The sequence below is a fragment of the Ipomoea nil genome, unplaced genomic scaffold (assembly GCF_001879475.1).
Source record: "Ipomoea nil cultivar Tokyo-kokei standard unplaced genomic scaffold, Asagao_1.1 scaffold1266, whole genome shotgun sequence".
In the NCBI taxonomy this organism is placed as follows: Eukaryota; Viridiplantae; Streptophyta; class Magnoliopsida; order Solanales; family Convolvulaceae; genus Ipomoea; species Ipomoea nil.
The window spans coordinates 664,457-676,465 of NW_017617694.1; the positions used below are offsets into that span (position 1 = coordinate 664,457).

General features: G+C 32.4%; 1 protein-coding gene and 1 pseudogene across 1 annotated transcript in view; one reads left to right on the top strand and one right to left on the bottom strand.

Annotated features, from left to right (window-relative positions):
• Nucleotides 1-8,795, bottom strand: LOC109184599 (annotated as a pseudogene).
• LOC109184611 (probable leucine-rich repeat receptor-like serine/threonine-protein kinase At3g14840) overlaps nucleotides 6,365-12,009 on the top strand; it is a 23,856-nt gene continuing 18,211 nt past the window's right edge. Inside the window, exon 1 of the mRNA XM_019334632.1 lies at nucleotides 6,365-6,471. The gene's annotated coding sequence lies outside the window, so the exon portion shown is untranslated. The remainder of the gene's footprint in view (nucleotides 6,472-12,009) is intronic.

The following is a 12,009-nucleotide window of genomic DNA, read 5'->3' on the forward strand; positions in this document are numbered from 1 at the left end:
TTGTTGAAAGTGTATTTGATACACAAAATTATTGAATCTTATTTTTCCTTGAGTTTTCTTACACCAAAAACCAATATTTTCTAACACCACGGACTACTGTAATTCCATATTTAGATATGTGCACTCTGAGATGTTTGGAGAATTGCTTGAATTGACTAGAATTTCATCATAATGATTTCTCATTGCTTGAACGTTGAATTCATGTAGATCGGATTTGTACTCAAGAATATCATCATGGTCTTCAAGCATACTGACTACTGCAGACATGGATGGCCTTAGCACTGGCGAAGGATTAGTACAAAGCAGAGCCACTTTGGTCATTCTGAGTGCCTCTTCTTTGTCAAAATCAGAACCCAATTTTGGATCAATTAGCTCCATTAAGTTCCCCTTTTTTTGAAGATCAAGTGCCTGAAAATTGTACAATAAAACATAGGTCACTTAGTTTGTAAGGTCTACAATCAAAGAATTGGGTTTTGTAGTACTGATATCTCACCCAATCAAGGATGCAAATATATTTCTCTTCAGGATGATACTTCATGTTGCTCTTCCCTGCAACAATTTCTAGTGCCACTACACCGAAACTATAAACATCTGCTTTGTATGTTAAGTAGCCCCACATCGCATATTCAGGAGCCATGTATCCTCTATAGATAAGTAAAGAGTAATAGTTCATTTACTTGAAAGATTCAACGTAGAGAAGTGTATAATGAAGTCAGAAGATTCAAAATTTGTCAAAATGACGAAGTAATCAATTTAAAACTTTAGCAATTCTTCAAAAGAGCAATAAACTTTTTAAAAATGAAGATGTTTATGCAACCTACAATTACTTTCAATTATATGAAGAATTTGGAAATGCAAAATAAGGAAACTATACAAGATAACACTTACATTGTCCCTGCAACTCTTGTGCTAATATGTGTATTTCCATCATCGTTAAGTTTAGCAAGGCCAAAATCAGAAATTTTTGGATTGAGTTCTTTGTCAAGAAGCACATTGGTGGCTTTTATATCTCTATGAACAATCTTTATTGCTGATTCTTCGTGCAGAAAAGCTAAGCCTTTTGCAATACCGAGACAGATTCTTTGTCGGAAAGGCCAGTCTATTTTCAGTTGACACTCTTCTGAACCTATAATTAACTGTTAACTCAAAACACTTTTCTTTATCTCAATATAAAATAAACTAAATCATCTATACTCTAGTAGCATATCTTGCATATACATATAAAGAAAATTATTGTTTTTATTATGACTAGCTGGAAAATTAATTATGATTTCAGATTTACCGAAAAGAGCATGGGCAAGGTTATTGTTTTCCAAGTACTCGTAAACCAGCAACAATTGCTTTCCCTCAACACAAGACCCATAAAGTTTCACAAGATTAGGATGTTGCAAACAAGAAATCATGCCTATTTCATTTAAAAATTCGCGATTTCCTTGACTTGATTTGGATGAGAGTTTTTTTACAGCAATAACTGTACCATCCAATAATGTACCCTATACACATAGAAAACATTTAATCCAAGATCACTAACATAAGCATCTAAATAAGTCCAAAAGCAAAAATGTCAAGGCATGAATTAACAGATATTATGGATAATCATATTTCACTCTACCTTGTAGACAGGCCCAAAGCCACCTTCCCCAATCTTATTTGCAGCATCAAAATTGTTTGTAGCGACTTTAATTTGTGTGAAGGAAAACAGTCCTGTTCGTAGATCAAGATCTCGTAGTTCTGTACAAGAACAATAACTTTATAGAAATTTCTAGTGCAAGAAAGAATGAGTTTTGGGATTGAACAAATTGTCACAATGTCCAGGTTTCCTATACAAAATTAGAAAGTAATTAAAATTAACTGCATATATTACCCTTTCTAGTTGAGGTCATGTTTCTTATCAAGATCTTCCACCAAGCAAAATAGAGAATTGTGGAAGTAAGAATCAAAGAAAAAATTACTGAACCAAATATGATTGAAGTCTTTCGCTTTTTGGGAGGCTTGGAATCTACAGAATTGGCTAGAAAGTAACAAACATATTAATAAAAACCTAAATATATAAATATGTGCTATTAATTAAAAATATGGAAGCCATAACTAATTTTACCAAATTCCACAGAAATGGCAGAGATTAAAGGTCCATATGTTCCTCTACTTGGGGCTGCTGTTGTTCCTTTCCCCGCATACTCAAAGCGCACCTCTAAAGTTTTATCTCTGACAATTGTTTGAAATTCTTTAACCAAGGCTTTATCAACTCCTTGTGCTTCGGTTTTAATTTCAAAATCCTTTAGTTTCACTTCACCCTGTAATAAATAAAATCACTATAGTCAAATGCACATCATTTAAACATTGAAGTCATCCGTTTAAATTAAAATTCTTAGCTAACCTGTATATAAACATTAAATATGCGTCTTCCAAGACTTTGAAAAGATCTATTATCTCTAATTACTATTTCTGCAAAATGAAGTTTTACAGTATAGTTTCCATTTGCCAAACAGCGCCCATAATACGTTAGAGATAAAGGAGACAAACGAGCAGTCTTGTAGATTTCAGAGATGTCTTTTCCACTGATGACAGATATATTTGTTGCTGTATAGTCATTTAGGGATATAATTTTATCCCAAAAAATCCCTGTACGACTGGTTACCCAGTTCTCTCTAGTGGGAACAAATTTTGCGAAGCTTGTGTTATCTACATCTGCGTCATATGTAGTGTCACCAATCAAAACATTGCCCCCACCACAATTGATGTGAAATGAATACCAATCTGTAGAAAAATGAACTAGACATTGGTCTACAATGATAAACATAAAATGGCTATTGCTTGTCAAGTGCAAATGACACATGGTGCAAGTATATATTGTGATATGATGAGCAGTGCTTACCCTTCGAACATTGCTGAAAACACTTTGCAGCATCTCTATACAAAGCCAAAATGGAGCTCAAGTAAGAAAACCTTTGGGGACTATATTACATTAACAGCACGTTTGGTTCACGGAATGAATTTTGAGGTAATAGGAATGCTATTCCATAAGAAATAGAATAGGCAAGGAATAGAATAGGAATTGTATTCTATGGTTTGGTTTGCGGAAGGAATAGACTTTAGGAATTATATTACAGTATTTGGTTGATTTAAGGAATAGAAATGAAATATGTTTTAAAAGACATAAATACCCTTATAAAAATATGTGATGTTGGCGATGGTGGTGGTGGTGGTGGCGGTGGTGGTGATGGTGGTGATGGTGGTGGTGGCGGTGGTCGTGGTGGTTCTAGGGTGGTAGTGGTGGTGGTGGCGGTGCAGTGGTGGGGGCGACGGTGGTGGTGGTGGCGGTGCAGTGGTGGGGGCGACGGTGGTGGTGGTGGCGGCGGTGGTGGTGGCGGCGGTGGTGGTGATGGTGGTGGCGGTGGTGGTGGTGGTGCTGGGGTGGTAGTGGTGGTGGTGGCGACGACGGTGGTGAAATAGGATAAATTTATATATAGGATAAAAAAATTAGGTTAAAGAAAAGGGTAAAAAAGAAAATAAATTCTAAAATCTATTACTGAGGATTCAGTAATAGGCTAATACCAGGGGGGGCCCCTAGTAATAGCTATTACCTTATTTGAGGTAATAGGCTATTACCAGGAATAATATTCCTGGTAATAGAAATGGTTACCAAACAAAGGAATATGCCTATTACTGGGAATGCTATGCCATTCCCGGCCTATTCCGTGAACCAAACGGGCCATAAGAGTGTTAATGGGGTGTTTAATATATAGTTGTTAGCTTATTCGGTTAGTGGGTTTGACTAGTTGATAGCATTAGTTGATTGTAGAAAGATGTTTAATTTGGTAATTAAGTTAGTTGTTAGCTGATAGCTGATTACGTGCAAAATGACTTTTTCAAAAAACTAATCGTAAAAGTTGTTTTGAGTAGTTTTTTGAATTTTACCGTTTTGTAGCAATAAATTGTTACAAAAAGCTAATTAATCAAACACATATTGGTTGTTTAACCAAGTCAAACTGCTAATAGTGGTCAAACAAATAAAAATTGACATATAAGCTAACTATGTTACCAAACCGGGCCTTTAGTATTTTGAAGCAATAAGCTGTTACAAAAAGCTAATTAATCAAACACTTATATTGAGTTATTGACTGTTTAACTAAGCTAGTCAAACAACTAATAGTGGTCAAACAAGTCAAAATTGGTTGATAAGTTAATTATGTTACCAAACATGGTCAATATCTTTGTCAAAAGATGTTAAAACTTACGAACTTTCTCCTCCTTTGTAGCTTTTGAAAAAATTTCTGATAAAACATGAGAAAGTCAGGTAAAATGATCTATGTCTGAAGGAACACTTGAAAGAGTAGATGTATAAAAGGGATAGAATTTTACATGTTTTTCCGACAATTTGGTGGCACTGAGCTCTTATCAAAATTATTGTAGGAAAGATCTATGTTCACCGCTGGAAATCTTTTATTTTTTGACCTAAAAAATGATCGAAAAGTGGTTGAAAATACCGACCACAAAGTAAAGGTGGTCAAAAAAAATTCAAATTTAAACTGAGTTGGGAATTTTCGCCAATCTTTTTAGTAGCTAATTTTTCCGACCACTTTACAAAATTGGGTGCTATTTCCGACCACCTTTCCAGTGATCGGAAATAGTAACAAAGGTTTTTTAGATACCCAAAATGGTCGGAACAAGGGCTTGCAACTTAATTTAAGATCAGTTTTAGGTGGTCGAAAATTCTTTAATTTTCTGCCGTAATTACTATACACCAACTTTTAAAATATGTTAGAGAATAATTGAAAACTCAGATATAAACCACTCATCTAATGTATAAGACTGAACTTACAATCTGGAATTTTGATTTAGAACCCATGAAGGTATTTTCCCGGTAAGGTTGTTGTTCGTTAGAAACCTAAGAACATGCATATAACAAAAATTCAATTTAGTAAGGTGTTACAATTCAAGTGAGTAATGTATATTATATTGTATAATATAAACATAAATTTATATATTTTTAAATGATATTATATATTATTTTTCAGTGTATTGCATAATATAAATATGAATTAATACTTTAGTGTAACAAAATTAGTACAAGCTATGATTATGATTAAAATACTAAAACATCATTATCCATCAAATCATATTATATATAAATTAAAATTTATATTTTTTTTCTAATTATAAAACATAGTATGTAATGTTAAATAAATATCTTCTTGCGAAAATAACATTTTTACACCTGAATTGTTTTAGTTTTGAAATTTTGGTCCTTCTTAATTTCCAAAACAAATTTAATTAGTACCTTAATTGTTCATTATGTTGCACTTTTAGTATCTTTGTTGTATAAGATAATTTTCACTTTAGTGTACTATTATTAAAATTTTCAAATTTGGTACCACGACTTTTAAATACTTGCCACATTTGATACATCCAAACTAAATTTCAGCTACCGGTGACAAAATTTTATGCAAGTGAATTATCTTAAGGGTGAAATTATCATTTTTTAATACTTTTTTCTTAAACTTATTTTTAAGATAAACTTTTTGTTAACCTTATTTTTAGAAAAAGGACAGTTTTATTCACTACAAAATTATCTTAAAAATAGTTTAAGAAAAAAGTAATTGAAAATGACAAATTTAGCCGTAAAATAATTCATTTGCTTGAAATTTGTCACCAATAGCTGGAATTTAAGTTCGATAGACCAAATGTGACAATGATTTAAAAGTTGTGAGATTAAATTTAAAAACTTTAATAATTATGGACCAAATGTGAAAATGGTCTCATACTTGTCGAACCAAAAGTAAAAATAAGTTAGCAAAATTTTTAACATCAAAATTGATTTGTTACTCACAGAAACTTCACTTTGTTATCAGATTGAAGCCCTTGAAGACCTCGAAGACCTTGAAGACCACTAATCCCTCCTTCGAGATGATTAAAGCTCAAATCTCTGCAAACTCAATATAATAACAAAACAGTAAAGCAACCGTAAGCTAATATGACATTAACAAGTTGAGAAAGCAGAAAATGGAATTTTAGTCCTTTAATAAAGAAAATTAAAGAACAGAATTACAGAAACGAAAATTTTCTGAAATAATTACACTGGATAATTTATTTATTGACATGATTTGTAGTATAAAATAAATAATTTCCCCAGACAAATTAAATAGTCGAGAAATTTAGTTACTGACATCATTTGCAAGTTTGCCATAGCATGCAAATCATCAGGTAAATTCCCCGAAATGTTGCACCTACTCAACATCCTGCACCAAAAATTATTTTTTGCATAAATAATATCTTCACTTCATAGTGGAATCACTACTGGAAATTCTGAAATTTTCGACTACCTGAAAGTGATATTAAATCAAGTCAAAAGCTTGTTCCGACCACTTTTGGTATCCGGAAAAAACCCTTGTTGCTATTTCCGACCACTTTTTGCTTTCAACTTGATTTAAGATCACTTTCAGTTGGTCGAAAATTCAATAATCTCCAGTAGTGAATTATGAAACTTATGTTCATATTTTGGAAATTAAAGAAAATGAGATACTCACAACTTTCTCATGTTTGTCATGTTATTTAATGTAGGAAAACTCGAGACACCTCCATTTAGGTCACTGATTCTACTGCAGGTTTGTGTTATTGACAATCATATAATAATCAGAACTTGAGTATTAATTAATTTATATTGTAAAGGAAATCAATCTCAACTCACAGTTCTGTCAAGTCTGACGGTATAAAGTCGTTTTCAGGTATGGGTCCTTCAAAACCACTTGCTTGAAGCTCTCTGCCAATCATATATTATGCATTTATGCTAGCATATGTCAATAAAAAATTAATGATTTCATCAATTTCTAAGTGTTAGAGTTGAATGCTTACAGTCGTTGAAGGTTTGTTAAAGATCGAAAGCTAGGCAGTTTCCCAGTGAAGTTATTACTGTTCAGCCTGCTGCAATATATTGATTTCCCAAGACACATGACAAGTAGTAAACAAAAAGTATAGAATTAAGCTAAGGATTGGAGTTGCAGCATAAATTAGCTAGGAATATGCATGCACTTACAGATATCTCAAATTTGTGAGATTATTAAGTACTTCTTTTGGCAATTCACCCGTGAGATAATTAGCACTAAGAATGCTACAGATCAGAGAGCAAAAATAATAGAGAAAGCGTCAAACAAGTGATAACATACGAAAATTTAATATATATAATCAGCTAATAGTTAAATTAAGAGAAGGATTATATTCTTACAGATTCTGTAAGTTGGTAAGATTCCCAAACTCTAGTGGAACGGTTCCATTGAACATATTGTTTTCCAAGCTTCTGAAAATTTGATCATTTGTTGTGTTGTTAATTAGGACAAAGTCCAAACATTTAATTAAATTAGTTCCTCATAAAAAAATTGTACTATATGTGTGAGATCGAGGAGCAAGCTAAGCTAAGGGAACATACAATTGTTGAAGAGTTGTTATATTTCCCAAGTATTTTGGAATTGGCCCCGACAATCGATTCACACCAACAATGCTGCAAACTTTCACTTCTTTAGCATGGATATATGACATACACTTATTGTATGGCTATAACTTATAATACACAATACAACTTACATAGTTACCAATTTGGTAGAAGCCCATTCAGGGGGAATTGTACCACTTAAATAGTTGCGGGTGAGATCACTGCATGAAGTACGTAAACAATATTATTAATCAAGCAAACAATATATACAACAGATTATTGCATAAACTACTACTGGAAATTATGGAAACAATATATATCAAGCAAACACTACTACTTGAAAGTGATCTTAAATCAAGTCGAAAGCCTTGCTCCGATCACTTTTGGTATTCGGAAAAATTTTTGTTGCTATTTCCGACCACTTTTTGCTTTCAACTTGATTTAAGATTACTTTCAGGTGGTCGGAAATTCAATAATTTCCAATAGTGAACATAGAAAGTGTGTGTTGTTACATTGTCTTGAGAAAGGGTAACTTCACCAAGGAAGGAGGAAGGACACCTTGCAGATCCAGTCCCCTTAAAACTCTGTTTACACAAAAATAAAAAATAAAAAATAAAAAATAAAAAAATAGAGACTATTAAGGATCATGTTCCCCGAATCTATTTTTGAGCACTTACCTGATATTTCCTCTGTCCCATTTTATATGTTCGGTTGGCTGAAGTTATTTTCCATTCAATTTTTCATAATATTAAGTTTTGTATTAGTATACAAAATTTATATATATATATATATATATATATATATATATATATATATATATAAACTACACTAAAAATACTATTAAACATACACTAAATTAATACGGGGCAACGGGCTAAGTAAAAAAACCAGCAAAGACACTTGAAGTAAAATGTGAGATGATGATGAGAGAGTTGGATAGAAGGAAGAGCTTAGCTTACATGCTTTGCACATGGCAAATACCAGCTGCAGGGAAACTACAATCGCAAGTGAGGGATTATTGTACAGAGGCATATCTTCCCTATATGGTGTCATCCAATTTGAGTTGTTGTCACAAGGATTTAGACTAAAATTCCAATCCTCCTTGCCCAGTTCTTTAGCTATTTCCCTAAGTGCATCGACTGCCATATACATACATGAAACCAAATTAAGAAATACTATGTAATTTGCATATAGAAAATTAATAATCACCAAAGAAAACAACAGAGAGAGAGAGAGAGAGATATGATCGAGGCTCACTTTCATGTGCAGGAAGATACCCAGTCTGCGCTTCAAGAAATATGGGAAAGAAGGATAATATAATTGGTATGAGGATTATAGACATGGCTGAGTTCTAGCTTGGGAAGATAAGCTGCAATGATTGTGTTATTTAATAAGTTTGTTGTGCATATATATAATAAATAGAGATAGAATAATGATTGAAAGAATTGAAGGAAACAGCACTTGATGACCATGAGTCAATGAGGCCTGTGCAAGTGGACCCAGAAATCATTACAATTAGACAATTAGCTAATCAGCAAATGTTATCAACTAGTTACTCAAACTCATCAACTAATCCAATCAACTTAACTAACAGCTATTTACCAAATATTTCCTTAGTGATTCTTGTGCCATTATTATATTTTGTTCTAAACTTTAGAAGTAGTAATTATATTTAGTCTCATGGATGATATAACATATTTAAAAAAATAAAAAAGTCACCGTGATTTACATCCTCTCAAATGTTCCATCCGATTGGGTTGTGGAGGATCATTAGGGTTGGGGATTCAACCTTTTAGGAGAAGTTCAATTATCTTTATTATTGTATATGTGTTGTGTATAAATGTGTTTTAGTAAGTGGCTGGAGATTAAGATTATTATGAAATACCAGACTCTAGCATAAGCTTAACTAAGTTAATTTCGTGCCCTTAATTATATATGTTAAGTGATAAGGGAAATTCACATCCATTATCTGATGGTGTGTACTAAGTAATCACAAGAAGATAAACCAACTTATATTGCATATTGTTAAATGTCTCAAACTAAAAAGGTCAATAGATATTTTCAAAAAAAAAAAAAAAAAAGTCAATAGATAAATATTTTATATTCCTTAATCCTTATTACCGAGTAAATTTTTTGGAATATAATTTAGATGACTATGGCTCCAAGTCTTCCAAGTAAATTTCTTGGAATATAATTTTAGATGAATATGGCTCCAAGTCTTCCAAGTCAACAAATCAATAATTCATTCTATCCAACCTTTCTTTACTTTCCAATAACCAATTAATACATTTCAATCTGCATGTCAGACGTGCATGAACAATGAAATTAAAGTAATATGGACTATAATTGCTTCCCATCTTATTCCACGGGCGGAGCTACAGTGGGGGCAGTTGCCCCCACCCCCGCTCCCATATATTATGACTTCAATTTTGGAAAGGTCAAGATTTGATTCTCACTGCGGATTTTTACACTTTTTTGGTCTTTTAGAAATATTAATAGTGATCCACCCATGTGAATGGAGCAAATTATTTGGCTAGTCTCTTACCACTTAGTCTGCTAATCGTTGGGATGGAGGATTAGTCTTTTGGCTATCGGATGGAGGGATATCTTTGGGCAACAAAAAAGATAAAAAAGAAATATTAATAGTGATTTTTTAGTTTTATTCTTTAAAGTATAATATTTGCAAACATTCTTTTATATTAATATTGAGATGTATAATTTATAATGTATTTTCTATTTGAATCATTTTATCAACCTAATTATGTTTCATATTTTGGTATAAATATTTTTAAAAAAGTTTTGATGTGTTTTGATTTTTCACTCATCATATCCAATAATATTTATGGTTATGCTTTTAAATGTTTTTTTTTTCAAACTATCTCTTTTGTATTAATCTTTCGACCCCACTAAAAATAAATAAAAATCTAGATCCGTCTATGTGCGAGACTCCGAAAAAAAGTAACTAGCTAAGCGAAATTAGAAGTTTTCTTCAGAGAATTAGGAGTCAAGTATCAAAGTTTAATTTGTTACCACTAATTTTGATGGATGAAAATTAATTTCATTTTTTTTTTTTTGGGTGAAACCAAGAAACCTGTTACAATTATCTAAAGGTATGCATGGAAAAGATCATATATGATAAGTTCAATTGATAAAATATTAGCAAGAAGTCAAGATCTTGTGGTCTAATGACACCAAGGTTGGACTCCCATATGAAAAGTCGTGGATTTGAATCTCAGTGGAGATAGATACTACATTATAATAGATTCAGTAGCATCCCCAAAAAAAAAAACACCTTGACTTTTAAATATGATGTAGTGGTTGGAATGGAAGTTCCCATGGCATTTTTCACGTTTGAATGTTATGCGAGGCAGCAAATTAATGTCTAAAGGTGGTCTCCCCAAGATACTTCCTTGTAATGAAATAGCAAATAATTTTGAGTTTGGAGATCTCAAGTATGAAATAATGACAAATTAAGAACCAAAAAACGTGTGAAAAGCCCAAATCTAAGACGTGTGGAAAAACCAAGTCTAAGACATAATGTGGAAAGCAATTGTTATATCGTGCGCCTTAAAAATCTTCTGTTTCGTATGTACATAATTGTATAATAAAATATACGTAAACTTTTAACATAATAAACATGAACTCTTAATATAATATACATAAACTCTTAACATAATATACATAAACTCTTAAAATAATACATTGTAAGTGTACAAAATGGTACACATTAGATTGGCTAATTTATTAGTTTATTTTATTAATATGTAATGTTAATTAAAATTGATTTGTAATTAGTATTATTGGACCAAGCTAAAATGTGTGGTGGAGATTTATTGTTAATGAATTGGACAAAGAAGCAAGTCTGAAGATCTCATTTAATGAATGAGTGGTTGAGAAGAATTCAAGCCACATATGAAGCTACAATCAAGGCTTGGTGAAATGGGAGTTGCATACAGTATATAAGGAAGGGAAAACGAAAGAGGAAGTTGTCAATTCTGAAATTCTGATCTCATATGCAAGCTTCCTACATTACTGCTTTAATATTGATTATATTATTTGTGATTTAAATCTGTACTGCAAATCAGTACCTGTGACAACTGAAGTGCTACACCAAAGATGGTTATGGCATGCACGGTTCAGTCCTGAGTAGGTGTTTTAGAAGAGTTGTAGTGGTAAAGGCTGTGAGCCATTTGTAGTTACCTCTTGTAATACTCTGTGGTGAACATCTAGTGGATTGGGCAGACGTGGGTTGCCCCGCAGACGTAGGAGAAGGAGCTCCGAACTGCGTAACAATTCTACTGTGTCTTTACTTTATTTACGCTTTCAATTTCGTTATTTATACGTTGATTAAATTGATTTAATTAAACAACGAAATTGTCTCGTAACATAAAATATCAAGTAGAATCCTTAGTGTTAAATTGATTTCAAGATACACGGGCTTTTTCAATTGGTATCAGAGCCTCCAGACTTAAGTTATTAGTCTGACGATCTGGCTACTCCGTGTCCCTTGATCTCAATCCTTCAGCGGTTAATATTATTATTTCTGATTTTGTTAAATTGTTCAATCTCACGGGTTATTGAGT